Consider the following 14,995-nt stretch of genomic DNA (forward strand, 5'->3'; position numbering starts at 1 on the left):
CAGCCACAACATTGGCTTTGCCTGGATGATACTTAATAGCGCATTCGTAATCGTTAAGTAACTCGACCCATCGTCGTTGACGCATGTTCAATTCCTTCTGCTTGAAGATATGCTCGAGACTCCTGTGATCGGTGTAAATTGTGCACTTGGTACCGTACAGGTAGTGTCGCCATATCTTGAGCGCGAAAACAACAGCTCCTAGCTCTAAATCGTGCGTCGTGTAGTTCCGTTCATGAACCTTGAGTTGATGAGAAGCGTAGGCAATAACTTTATCCCGCTGCATCAATACGCAACCAAGACCCTGTATCGATGCGTCACAATAAACCACGAAGTCATCCGTGCCCTCTGGCAATGAGAAAATAGGTGCGCCGCAAAGCCTATTCTTTAGGTACTGGAAAGCAGTTTCCTGATTGTTGCCCCAGCGGTAGGTGACACCCTTCTGTGTCAGTAGTGTAAGTGGCTGAGCAATCTTTTGAGAAATCTTTGATAAACCGTCTGTAGTAACCCGCCAAACCCAAGAATTGGCGTATTTCCGTTGGTGTACGTGGTGCAGGCCAGTTCCTGATCGAATCTACCTTGGATGGATCCATATGGATCCCGTCCTTATTTACTACGTGGCCTAGAAAGTGGACTTTACGAAGCCAGAAGTCACATTTCGAAAACTTAGCGTACAGCTGTTCCTTTCGAAGGAGTTCCAAAATAAGTCGTAGATGCTGTTCGTGCTCCTCCTGACTCTTGGAGTAGATCAGGATGTCGTCAATAAACACTATCACAAATTTGTCTAGGTAGGGTTTGCACACCCTGTTCACAAGATCCATAAATACGGCAGGCGCGTTCGTTAACCCGAACGGCATGACAAGAGACTCGTAGTGGCCGTAGCGAGTTCTGAATGCGGTTTTGGAGACGTCCTCGTCCCGGACTCCCAGCTGATGGTAATCTGACCTCAAGTCTATCTTGGACTAGTAGCACGACCCTTGCAACTGGTCGAATAAGTTGTCACTTCATGGAAGAGGATAACGATTCTTCACCTTCACCTTGTTGAGTTCCCGGTAGTCTATGCACATCCTGAAGGTACCGTCCTTCTTTTTCAAAATAACACTGGAGCTCCCCAGGCGAAGAGCTAGGACGAATAAAGCCCTTTTCCAAGAGCTCTTGTAGCTGCTTTGACAGTTCTTCCAGTTCAGTTGGAGTGAAACGATACGGTGCGCGAGCTATAGGTGCTGTCCAGAACTATAGGAATGAGGTCGATAGGAAGCGTCTGACCAGCGAGGATAAGATTACAACCCTGAACTATGTGTGGCCTCTAGACTTTTACCATTAGCTAATACTACGACAGGTTTGGTGTTCAAGGTAGTAGGTGCACATTTTAACATCTGACTAACTTTCAAGGACATATAATTGGTATCCACACCCGAATCAAACAAGACAGTAACATAAAAGTCATCGAGAAGAAACTTACCCATTATTACGATAAGATCGTTCCTTGCGTCACCCTGACCAATCATTTACACGCTGCCCCGGCGTCATTGTTTCCATTGCTTCCCCCCAACGCTATCCCCGTTGTCGACCCTGTTTCCATGGTCGTGGTTCTGAGTCTGGTCCTGGTTTAATTGAGGGCAATCGCGTTTAAAATGACCTTCAGCCCCACACTGGAAACATCCCCGGTTTCCACGTTGTGGCTGCTGCTGTGTGTTCTGTGGAGCTGGTAGTTGCAGTTGCTGGTTCTGTGAAGATTGAGGCGGTCGTTGTTGTTCTTGAGTTACAGGACGTGAGTTTCGACAATCCTTAGCTTCATGACCAATCTTGAGACACCGCTGGCAACGACCCTTGTTGCACTGGCCACCGTGGTGTCTGTTACAATTGTTGCACCAAGGGTGAATTCCTCGATATCTTTTCTGCCCATGACTACTAGAAAACTGCTGTCTGGGGCTCTGGTAGTCATCTATCTCTTGCTGCTGCGTCAGAGGCTGGACCAAAATTAATCCCTTGCTCAGGTTTTCATCCCACTTGCGTTTGTTATCACTAGAAGCACATGTAGTATCAGCTTTAACACGTTTCGGTAGTTTGTTTTGTTCTACTGCCTGGTCTGTGAGACGATGAGCAAGACGAGTGACTTGCTGGATAGTACCAAGGTTAACTGCGGTCAAATGACTCTGAATTTCGGGCACCAGACCCTTGAGATACAGTTCGATGCGTTTGGTGGGAGGGTCTACCATAGTAGGACAAAATGTGGCTAATTCATTCGATCTCTTCGTATAAGCTTCAATTTCAGACCCCACCATCTGTAGGTTGAGGAACTCTACCTCTAGTTTGTGGATGTCTTCTCGACTGCAAAACTCTTCCTTAATTAGGTCCTTGAACTCGTTCCAGGGAGTGGCATTAGCAGCCGTCAGTCCTAACATTTGAACCTGTACTTCCCACCAAGTTAATGCAGCACCTTCGAGTGTTCCAGTAGCAAACTTTACTCTACGTGACTCAGGGCAATCATGCACCTCGAAGTCAGTTTCGAGCCTCTCGAACCAATGGAGGAGGCCTACAACTCCCTCAGTTCCACTGAAGGTACTAGGTCGACAATCCTTGAGATTTTTGAAGGTGTAAATAGGTGGCTGAGCGTATTGACCTCCTGCTTGTATGGCTGCAAGTGCCGCAGCAATTTGTTCGTTAATGAGAGCCGTCAACTGGGCTTGTGTCATGTTGATATATTCGGCCATGATCTTCATAGCAAATGCAACGTAAGTGAGAATGGTTCGCGAGTAGTGCGATGACAGAAGAGTGTAAGCACATAAGTGTTCTCAAGCAATAACATATAGTGAGCAATGTGATCTAAGCATACCACGAGCAAAGTTCTATGTAATTCTAGCATGTAGGCAATAAACAATAACCTTATTACCTAGGAGGTTGAGTCATGCACGTGGAGCGAAGCGTCGTTGTGGATCGTTGAGAGCACTGTTCTGGTTATAGTCTGGTTTTAATAAAAACGTATTCCATATTAAAACCACGTTCTCTATAACCAATGGCTCTGATACCAATCTGTCACACCCCCAAAATCCACCTGCGGAGTATCACCGCTTGGGAGCGTGACTGACCAGGATCAAGCCACCAATCATATAGAACAATATATATAGTAAAAGTAATTTCCATTAAACCAAACCAAATCCATATGAAAGGTGTTCCAAAACATAAGTAAGTTATCGTTGTTTAGCGGAAGCGTATAATTAAAACCCATCACAACAAAGTATTAAATGTCGTAAGTGTTTAACAAGACAATCACGATCCAAGCCCACAACGACCAGCTCCTCCCTGTGCAAGCTCCATGTATCTAACGACCTGCAAGGCATGTAACAGAGGATCAACAACTAGTTGAGTGAGTTCACAGAAAGTAAATGCGTAATAGTAAGTTCGTTTGTAACATGTGGCTCTACTGGGCCGATAGTACGTTCTATTGGTGGGGGCTTCCCATGTTGTATAACCACTAGACTATTCGTAACCATAAGTGTTCTTCACAACCGAGAACAGTAGTACGTACAAGCTTTACGTAGGTTTACGTAAGTATCCTTCACAACCGAGGATAGTAGTAAGTATAAATACACGTAGGTTTTACGTGAGTATCCTTCACAACCGAGGATAGTAGTAAGTATAAGTATACGTAGATTTTACGTAGGGGTCCTGCACAACCGAGGACAGTAAGAAGCATATGCATATGTGGGCTTTACGCATGTGTCCTGCACAACCGAGGACAGTAAGTAGTATAAGCATACGTAGGTTTACGTATGTGTCCTGCACAACCGAGGACGCTGGTATGGTAGTCTAGTAACAGTGTATGTACGAATCTAGTCAATCTCATTCCTTCAATCCCATTCCCAAGCCCTTGGGAATCCCATGCCTTAGTAAGAGTGTGAACTCACCTTGGTTTGCTCGGTATGTTATTGCTTCTAGGGTTTATTAAATGTCTAAGTCCGTTACACACGACCTAGGATACATTGCACATGATTCATTGAATTAGGGTTTACAAATCCTTGATATTCAAGCAACTGTGTTCTGTGTGTTTAGTGTGTACAGGATGATATCACATAGAATGCTCACGCATGCAAGATCATACAGTTGTATTCAGTATCATACGATCATGTATAGAATCATACGTCACGTAAACAGTTAATCGTATTCACATAACTTATGCATCGTGTCTTTGATTACACAGTTTAATCTAACGATAACATCCGCGCGTAGCTGGATTAATACACTTTGCTTAGATCACATGCGCATCAGAGTTAATCATATTTAACATACATAGCATATTAAACAGCGTTAGTGGCTTAGCAAATTAACTTTCATATCTTAACAGATCCAATCGTCAACCAGCATACAATTCATGGTCTCACATTAATCCTACACAAAATAAACAAGGCCTTGCCCTTTTTTTTAAAAACTCAGACAAGTGTGGGGACTTCCCCTGTTTAAAAGTCGAACCATGGGTTAGGGTTTGGGGGTTCAAAACTCGGATCAAAGGGGTATGGGGTTAAAAGTCGGACCCCCCCTTGTTCCCATGCCACAAATTTGGACCAGTTAAGGACAAAGCAAAACTCGGACTAGAGGTGGTGGTCACAAAGGTCGGACCCTCACTTGTGTTGAACAAAACTCGGACAAGGTTAGTGTTTAAAAGTCGGACCCTTGAATCACTTCATGAAAGTCGGACTAGGTTAACACATGAAAAGTCAGACCCCTTCCATTCAACCCTAAAAGTCGGGCAACATACATGTTTAAAGTCGGAACATATGTGTTTATTAAAAAGCTCGGACCATCTCCCTTGTTATTCAGAAAATTCGGACACTTAATCAACATTACCAACTTCGGACTCCCTTATCAACATTATAAACTCGGACACTAGCAACATATTAAAGCTCGGACACACAAGTATGTTACAAGCAGTCGGACATATGCTTATGTTGTTTCAAAGGTCTGACATGTTATATACATCAAAGGTCGGACCTATCTTCATAACAAAGCTCAGACATTCATTAAATCATCAAAGGTCGGATCGTGCATTAATCTTACAAACCTAAACTCAATTAACAGTTACGTTCTTAAGATCAGAAACCCTAACTCATTCTTATGCATTGCAGTGATCAATCAACAATCAATAATTAACGCCTTCATCATATCAGACCTATCTTGATATCAAGCAACCAATTACACAACTAAACAATATCATTTCACAATCATCAGGATTCAATCAATAACTACAGAGCTAGTATTGTGAAGAACTATGGTTTACATGCATCAATCAATCAACAATTAATCACAAACAATGATTAAACCATTAACTTGATTTGATTCTAGATGGATTGGTAATCAAACTTGATGCAAAAGAACTTGTGAATCCAAGAATGATGAGAAGATGGTTGTAGAGAGGATTAGAGAATATGAGGGTACGTGTTTTGATTCTTGTGTGATGATTAGTGAATGATTAGGGAAGGAGATTAGGGTTATGAGTTGTTAAAGTTTCACTATTAGCACTAAACACCCTGAATTACTATATTTTACACAAGCACACCATCTCACAACAATTTCACAGTTCCACCACCAAGTTCACATATTTGACAAGTTTATCACAATTAGCACATAACCATGCACAATCACACAATACACTTCATTGTATCAAAACGTATACAATTCCATAGCCAATTATTTGTGCAATTAAACAACTAAACAATACATGAACGTGCAATAAATGCGAAATAGGAATCTTGGAAATTCGAGTTGTCACAATAGTGTCCACTGGTGTGTTTCCATTATATGCTGGTGACCTTAAAATGGTAAGCTCTGCTGAAGAAAGAAGTCCCTAGTACCGAGAACAAAGGGCATCAGTGGATGATTTTTAGGAAACTTTTCCTAAGTCAACTACTGATACATCCACCATTGGTGGGAAATCAAATGATCCCATTAACTTGGGTGATGGTTTAAAGTACAAAGAATTGACAGAGAAGGTTGATAAACTTGACACATCTGTTGTAGAAATCAAAACTATGCTGCAACAGTTGTTACAAGCTCAAAAGGCTACACCCACTGCTGCACCATCCGCAACATCTGATCCATCTGCTGCTGAACTATGGCATCTGTTTCAACCTCTGTTTCACAAACAAAGACAATATGCAGATCAACAGCATGAAGTTCAACTTCAAATGGTCAGAAATGTCATGGAAGCTAGGTACAAAGATACTCAAGCAGATATCAAAGCCATTAAAGCTCATCTGCTTCAAACTACTGGCACTGCTCCTCCTTCAATCATCTATGTTGAAAATCCTGATGATGTCAAAAAGTGGGAGAAAACTAAAGGGAAGAAGAGAAAAGAAGATGGTTTATACATGCCACCAGATCGAATGTCCAAACTTGTGGTAGAAATCCCAAGGCCAGATGGTTCCAAAAAGGTTGATGAGACTCAAAATGCATTTGCTGCATTAAAGGCAAACATGAAAGGGTCTAAAAGGTTTGAGGAGGAGAAGAAAGTTTTGATGGAAAAAGAAGAGCAGGGTACTTCTAAACCTAAAAGAAGACAACCTACCAGAAAAGTAAGTCAACGCAAAACCACACCTTCCAAAACCACCAAACAAACTCCTTAAATTCCCAAAAGTTCCTCTCATCAAACCTCCAAACCAACAGATGCTAAAACTCATGTTGTATCAATAGTTGTTGGTACTTCAGTTGTTTCAACAGATGTTATCTCAACAACTGCCATCACTACTACATGCTAGCATCCTTTATCAAAGAAGGAAAAAAAAAACAGATGGATGAATTAACAAAAGAAGACAAGGCTCAAGAAGATTACATAATCAAAATGATTTTTCAGATATTTACGGAAGAAAAAACAAGACTCAGCAAAATCTAAACTTTAAGTTTTTATACTCTAAACTTTAAGTATTTACTGACTTATTTATTTATTTTATTTATAAGTCTATATAAATATAACTATAATCATCGTTTATATTTGTTATGCGTGGTTTTCTAAGAAACCATCCGTGTTTGCACAATCTAAACTTTAAGTTTGTTAGACATCTTTTAGACATCTTTTATTAACTTTGTTAAATATCTTTTATATTTACTTATAGTTGTCTTTTAGCTATACTAAATAACACGTTTTGGTACAATATCTATACACATATCTATATGTTCTGTCAATAGGTGTTATGCATGGTTTTCTAAGAAACGACCCGTGTTTGCACACGGGTCTTACCGCTAGTACTTTCTATAAAAGGAGAAATCCAAGTGACATAAGAAAAGCTGATGTGTCAGCAGGAGAGCATGTCCAACAAGGTTTTTCTTATGTCATTATTACATGATAATGCCTAATATTACAAGACTTTAAAATTCAAAGTTGGCCCACATCCACCTTTTCAAAGGTCTGCCCATTTGTATAAATCCTTATACTCAAAGGTCTGCCCTCATTCATAAGTTAAAGTACTGATGTTTATTGAAAATACAAAAAACCCCTTCTCACGTTCAAAACTCAAAATTCTGGCTCCACATTGAAAATTCAAAATTCAAACCATATATATTCTAATCCTATAAATAAGATATAATTATCTGGCTCCACATTCAAATCTCTCTCGCTCATATCTACATATGAATTTGGCTCCACATTCAAATTTCAATTTATCTCTCTCCATTATATTTGCGATCATATCTCTCATGATTGAGCCAACTAATCTTGTGGCTGAGCGAGCGAGCAGTGGGGAGTTCTTCTGCACTGTTTTTGAAGTCTGAAGTGCAGAAAGTGGAGTACTTCTTTATGATAAACGAAGAAGTTAATGATAATTATGAGAATCTGTTTTTTTTTGTAATTTTATTTTTGTTCTTTCGGTTTATTGATATTTAACTTTCTACTACGATTATTATATCCTTCTTTTACATGAGACTTGAAGAAATATTATATCCTTCTTTTACATGAGACTTGAAGAAATATACAAGTTAAATAACATATATGAATTTCGCTCCACATTCAAGAGTTAAAAATGTCAGCATACCCTTCTGTAGGTTCTTATGATTTAAAGTATCGGTTTATCAAGCAAGTTGAGGATCAAGTATACGAGGATAGGGCTACTGTTCAAGAGCTGAAGAGCTGAAGAGGTGTTTTAGTGATGTCTTTCTGCACTCCGGAATTCAAAAACAGTGCAGAAGATTTTCATCACGTTTTACTACCATTATATCCTTCTTTTACATTAGAGTTGAAGAAATACACAAGTTAAAAATGTAATCATATCCTTCTGTAGGTTCTTATGATTTAAAGTATCGCTTTATCAAGGAAGTTGAGGATCAAGTATATGAGGATAGGGCTACTGTTCAAGAGCTGAAGATTATTAAATTTCGTTGTTCAGTTCTTAATGTAATTGTTGATCTATCGTCATATGTGATATGTAAATTTTAATTCTATTAATCATTGTAGACCATTTTATTTTTACTGATTTGAGCATCAACAGTTGTTAGTATTGATACCTGCTATTGTAAATGTTGAGTTGCTATTGTTGCTAGCATATGTTTGGCAAAAGATTTATTCACTGTTTAAAGGTATTGTCTGTTCTCATAATTCCTGTTTTTTGTAAGGACTGTTGAGTTGCTACTGTTGCCAACATCTGTTATTCCCAACAGCGGTTTCTAAAGGATTGTCAACCATGAACCCAATAGAAGTTCTGAACATTCTTAAAAAATAGGTATTTTGAAAAAAAATTGACAAAAAATCTTTAAAAGTCTGTTGAAAACAACTGTTTTTAAAACATCTGTTTGGCAAAAGATTCATCCACTGTTTAAAGGTATTGTCTCTTCTCATAATTCCTGTTTTTTTTTGTAACGACTGTTGAGTTGCTACTGGTGCGAACGCAGTTTCCAAAGAATTGTCAATGTTTAACACAATAGAAGTTCAGAATATCTGTTATTGCTCAACTTCTTTAAATGAAGATGTTTTTTACTGCTGTTGATTTAGCACTGCTCAACAGTTCTGAACATCTGTTATTGCTCAACAATTCCTGTTTTTTTGTAACGACTGTTGAGTTGCTACTGGTGCGAACATCTGTTATCCCAACAATAGTTTCCAAAGAATTGTCAATGATTAACACAATAGAAGTTCTGAACATCTGTTATTGCTCAAAGTCTTTAAATGAAGAGGTTTTTTACTGCTGTTGATTTACCACTGCTCAACAGTTCTGAACATCTGTTAGTGCTCAACTGTTATTGCTCAACAATTCCTGTGTTTTGTAACGACTGTTGAGTTGCTACTGGTGCGAACATCTGTTATTTCCAACAGCGGTTTACAAAGAACTGTCAATGATTAACACAATAGAAGTTTTGAACATCTGTTATTGCTCAAAGTCTTTAAATGAAGAGGTTTTTTACTGTTGTTGGTTTACCACTGCTCAACCGTTCTGAACATCTGTTATTGCTCAACTGTTGATTTACCACTGTTTACAGCATCTGTGTCCGATGAAGTGGTAGTAGCCTTTGTTTGCCATGTAGATTATTGTTGGTCTTTAAATGAAGAGGTTTTTTTTATATTTTTTTTTTTGGCAGAGGTTTAAAATTTGTCCTTTCAGTTTCTTTCTTGATATTTAATTTTATAGTTTTCCCATGAAAATTTATTCTTTAAATGTTTTGCATTAAATGGCTGCTGATGTTTAATATCAATTTATTCGTTTATATTAAAAGTCTGTTGAAAGGACTGCTAACTTACTATTGTTGTATAAGATCTGTTGTTACCCAACAGTGGTTTCCAAATATTGCTGAAGGGTATTGTCTGTTCTCATAGGTTCTGTTTAATCTGAGCACTGCTGAGTTACTAATGTTGCCTAACATCTGTTGTTGGCCAACAGTGGTTTTCGCAACAACTGTCATCCATTATCAGAGCAGAGGTTGTGACATGGACAGATGTTATCCATCAGATCTTTCTAACTTCTGACACGTCAGCATTCACCTTTTCACTTTATAAACCGCTGTTTCATCCCCAAATAGAGGTTTTACTTTCGTCTAGAGTTTAAATTTCAGCAGAGCGCTTTCCACCTTCTTCTTCAACACTTCTTCGTCAACCTCTCGCAACTTTCAATTCCGATCATGACTTTGGTGATGAAAAAACCGCATAACTACGTTGCTATTTTTGAGAAAACTAGGAACAATACTCTCTATTATTCGATGATTGATGTTCTTACATCATCAAAATATAAGGACATTCTTACCGCCGACGCACCCATTTTCAAAGAGACGCTTCGTGATTTTTGGGCTAATGCGAATATTGAAGAACAAAACAATGTGGCCGTAAGTATAACTTCAAAAGTCGGAGGTAGATCGGTTGCTATTACCCCCAGTACCATATAAACAACATTTGAGGTGTACGACTTGGCAGGTAAGACTCTTTGCCGAAAAATGAGATTCAAACCTACTTGATGGGGAGGGGATATGATGGAGAGTTGAATAAGGCAACTATGTTTAAAGGTAATTTTCCACCGCCAATGAAATTCCTGTTCCATACTCTCTTAATCTGTGTCTCAAATAAAACTACTTCTTTTAATGAAATACCTTTGAAAATTCAGTCATTGGGGTATGCAATTTTGACAAATACTAATTTTAACTACCCCCAAGCAGTGTTTGCTGATTTGGTTGCAAATTTAAATAATATTAAAAAGGGAAAAATTGTTGCTATTAAAAAGGGCAAAACTGCTGTTATTAAAAAGGAGAAAACTGTTGATTTTCTTATGTTTTCGAGACTATTAAGCTGCTACCTGCAAAAACATGTTTCTCAAAAAGCTTTTGAAAAAGGTGAAGGTATTAAAATGAATAGTCTAACTTTTACTCGCCTTATGGCTAAAGAGTCAGATGTTTTCAAAACTGAAGCAAAGGGGAATGAGGAAATTTTAGATGAGTCTACAACTGCTCCTCAAACGTCTGTTACTGAGCCCACTGCTCGTGGTGATCACAGCACTACAACCACTGCTGTGAAACCCCACCAACAAAACTCAAAAAGACCAAAACAAAATTCAAAAAGCCCACCGAAACCAGCAAAACGGGTCCTCTAGAAGATGAGATCCCAGAGGTTAACCCAGTGACAACACAGATGTTACTACAAACCACTGTTGCTACTTCCTCATAACATGTGGAAAGATCTCAACCCATAAACCAAACTCCTCATGATTCCTCACAAAAGGAACATGTTGTATTCACAGGGACACCACAATATGATGTCATACCCTCATATGAGAGTATACTTAAAAGCCCTTCTCCTACGGCAATGTCTCTTTCGACAGCAATCCCTTCATCTTCCATTCCACCAAAGTTTGTAACACTGCTTCAAGCTATTGATATTCAGAGTGATAGCAATCCCTCTCACGAACACTTTACTGAGAGTTTAACTTCAACAACAGCTATGTCTGAACCTTTTCAATTACCTAACCCATAAATAGTTGAGGAGGCTACACCTCTTGAATTTCAGCAAATTCTTGATGGTATTTCAAGTGGAGCAGCTACTACAAATGTCAAATCCACTGATTTACATTTGGACAGTAGTTTCATCAGTCAGACTCCCTTGAAGGCAACCACTGCTGTGTCTATCAAGGTATCCACTGGTGAGTTCAAGTTAACCACGGGTGAGATCACTAAGGTAACCACTGATGCAGAGGGAAGTCCCCAGAACCAAGAACAAGGGGCATCCGCTAATGAAAATTTGGAGATACCTCCTCTTTCAAAAGCAGATACAACCACCTCTGGTGGGAATTCAGATGTATCTAACTTGGAAACAACTGTTGCTGATATAAAAGATCAATTGAAGCAGTTGGTGGATGCTTTCAAAAGTCGACTTTCTCATCAGCAGTTATGCCAAGAGCTTTGGAATTCGGTACAACCCATTCTTGCAGCTCAAAGGGAACTCACTGAGATTCAACTTAATTCCCACATGAAGCTAAGTAGAGTTATGGTTGAAGCAAGATACAAAGACACACAGGCTGACATCAAGGGTATAAAATAATGCATTGCAAAGTTAACTGGTACTACCCCTACACCTGTATTTGAAAAAGACGATGATGATGATGCTGAAAAGAGGGAAAGGATTCCATGAAAAACTTTGGCAAACTAACACCAAGGAATCAGCCAAAACAAAATCCAAAGCCTGCCAAGCAAACTTCGGCAAAATCTCCTGGAAAACCTGATACTGGTAAGAAAAAGGGAATTGATGATTCCGTTAACAAACATACAGATAAGGAGATTGAATGTGTGACAACTCGAATTTCCAAGATTTCCATCTTCGCATTAATTGCGCACTAATTGTTAAGCTGTCTTGTTTGTTTCACCACTGTACACGTTCGTAAATTGTTAAGTCGTATTGCGCTTGTTATATTGTATATATTAGTGTGCTCTTATATGTGTTGGGTGTGCAATGTAAGTGTGTTAACGGATATATGTTTTGTATGTTTAATGTTAGTACACTTAATAAAAAGATGGAACTTTTGTCAAACACCCACACACCTCACGAAAACACACTTCACGAAAACACTAAGAGTCCTCGTCTACTAAGGGGCCAACGAAAAGCACATGGGCTTCGGCCCAGTGATGATCGACTTGGGATGTTTAGCTATTAATCCTAACACAAAACCTAATTAGCAAAACCCTAATCACTCTTCACCCCCTCTCGCTACCCTTGAAACTCGACGGCAATCTTAAGACTCCGAAGTACCTTGCGCCAACCGACACATCGTTCTCCTGTTTGGGGTTAGTAAATCAAATATTAATAATTAATTGATTTAAATTATCATGAACTATCTGTCGTCATCATGTGCCAACTGTTATGTGATTATGGTTGTTAAGCTTTCATGTTATTTCGAATCATGTGTACACATATGCGGGATTTGACGATGATATGATTTTGCAATTTATTTAATTGATTAGTATGATAAGAAACTTGGTAATCTGATGATGTGTTTTATATTCTTTATTACATGCCATAAGTTGGTCCAATGATCTCTTAAGGTGATTGACGACTTGTCGGCCATTGATGACTTATTAATAAGCTGTTGATTTTGGTCTTCCAATAATTTGCTATTTTAGATGTTACATATAAATGAATTGACTAAATGATTCCTTTGATAATAATGGAACCGATAACAGTGAATATAGCCTTGAACTAATAATACATAGTTGACAAGTGTGGATGAAACATAAGGTAAAGTGGCCGACAATTGATATTAAGGAAATCTCTTTCATTGGACCATTTGATTTGTGGGATTACTTGTGAATTGATAGTGCATAGGCTGCATAAAGTAATGATTGTTGATGATGTGTGATGTGGTAATTCTGAACCCCTTTGTATGTCGGCTGCCCATCAAAGTCAAGCTCTAATCCAAAACCCACATGCCCACCACTTTTATTGGCTGCCCAATCAAGAGTAGCGTAATGTTATCGGCCCAATCCCGTGTGAGCTAGCAATAGATATAGGCGGCTATTCATGTGTAGTGTCAAGAATATAATATAATGTATTTATGCCCGAGTTTCTTAATGAACCCATGTCCGAGTTTTTTGAACCTTATGAGGGTCCGAGTTTAAGGAAACTGATGAGGGTCTGAGTTTAATGCCATGTATGTGTGTGATCCGAGTTTCAAAGGCTCACAAGGTCCGAGTTTTAAACCTCATACCCCCCCCACCTATGTCCGAGTTTAAAAGGGGAGTTTCCCCCTTGTCCGACTTTTAAAGCCACACCAAGGGACCGAGTTTATTGAATGGCTATGTAGACCGAATTTATTGAATGGTTATGTAGACCGAGTTTTATGGTTGTGAGTTTGTCTGAGTTTTGAGAGGTGCATGAATTTGTGAATGATTATATGAAGCTTGAACTGTATGTTAAATGTTGTGGGATCTGTTAAGTCTTGAATGATATATATGCACTCGAATTTCATACGCATGATGTGTTGTCTGAACTCTAAATATACGTTCTCATAATTCACTGTTTAATGCTTGAAAAGACTGTGTCACGTTGATACTAAGTTCAGAAATCTGTATGAGAAACAACACACTACTATACCTCACCAGTATGTGAACATAAGATGCTGCATGTTACTGAATGATACTGCTTGCTACAGAATGATATGATATCGTATGTGATTGTTTGATCCGAAGAGATGCAAACCCTAATTGAATCTATATACTTACACCGAATCATGTGCAAAACATCCTAGGTCGTGGGTAACGGACTTAGACGATTAACAAACTCTAGAAGCAATAACATACCGAGCAAACCAAAGTGAGTTCACACAGCCAAGGCATGGGTTCCCAGGGTGGGAATGGGTTGGATGATTGTTTGTGCATGCTTAAATGATACTTGTCGAACTGCCTTCGCACACACCCTGGTTGGTAAAGACTATGGTCGCGAACGAACTACTCAACTGCCTTCGCACACACCCTGGTCGGTAAAGACTATGGTCGCGAACGAACTGATCAATTGTCTTCGCACACACCCTGGTCGGTAAAGACTACGGTCGCGAACTAACGAACCTAATCTTCGCACACATGCCTGTGAGGCCGCGATGGAAACTAATACGATACATGACATAACGAACGAACATACTACTACTCACGCTATACTATTACTGAACTGTTAACTGTGAACTCGCTCAACTAGTTGTTGACTCTCTGCTGCATGCCTTGCAGGACATTAGGTACATATGGAGCTTGCACAGGGAGGAGCAAGTCGTTGTGGAGATTGGATCGTGGATGTTACGTTATACTTACAACACTTGAACTATTTACATACATTGGATATCATTATTACGCTTCCGCTACTTAAATTATGTTTTGTTGGAACATCAATCGTATTGAATAATTGGTTTACATTTATTATACTTGACATTAACTACATGTTCGATATGATTGGTGGCTTGATCCTGGTCAGTCACGCTCCCAAGCGGTGATACTCCGCAGGTGGATTTTTGGGGGTGTGACAGATTGGTATCAGAGCCATTGGTTATAGAGAACTTGG

The sequence above is a fragment of the Helianthus annuus genome, chromosome 2 (genome assembly GCF_002127325.2).
Source record: "Helianthus annuus cultivar XRQ/B chromosome 2, HanXRQr2.0-SUNRISE, whole genome shotgun sequence".
Taxonomy (NCBI): domain Eukaryota; kingdom Viridiplantae; phylum Streptophyta; class Magnoliopsida; order Asterales; family Asteraceae; genus Helianthus; species Helianthus annuus.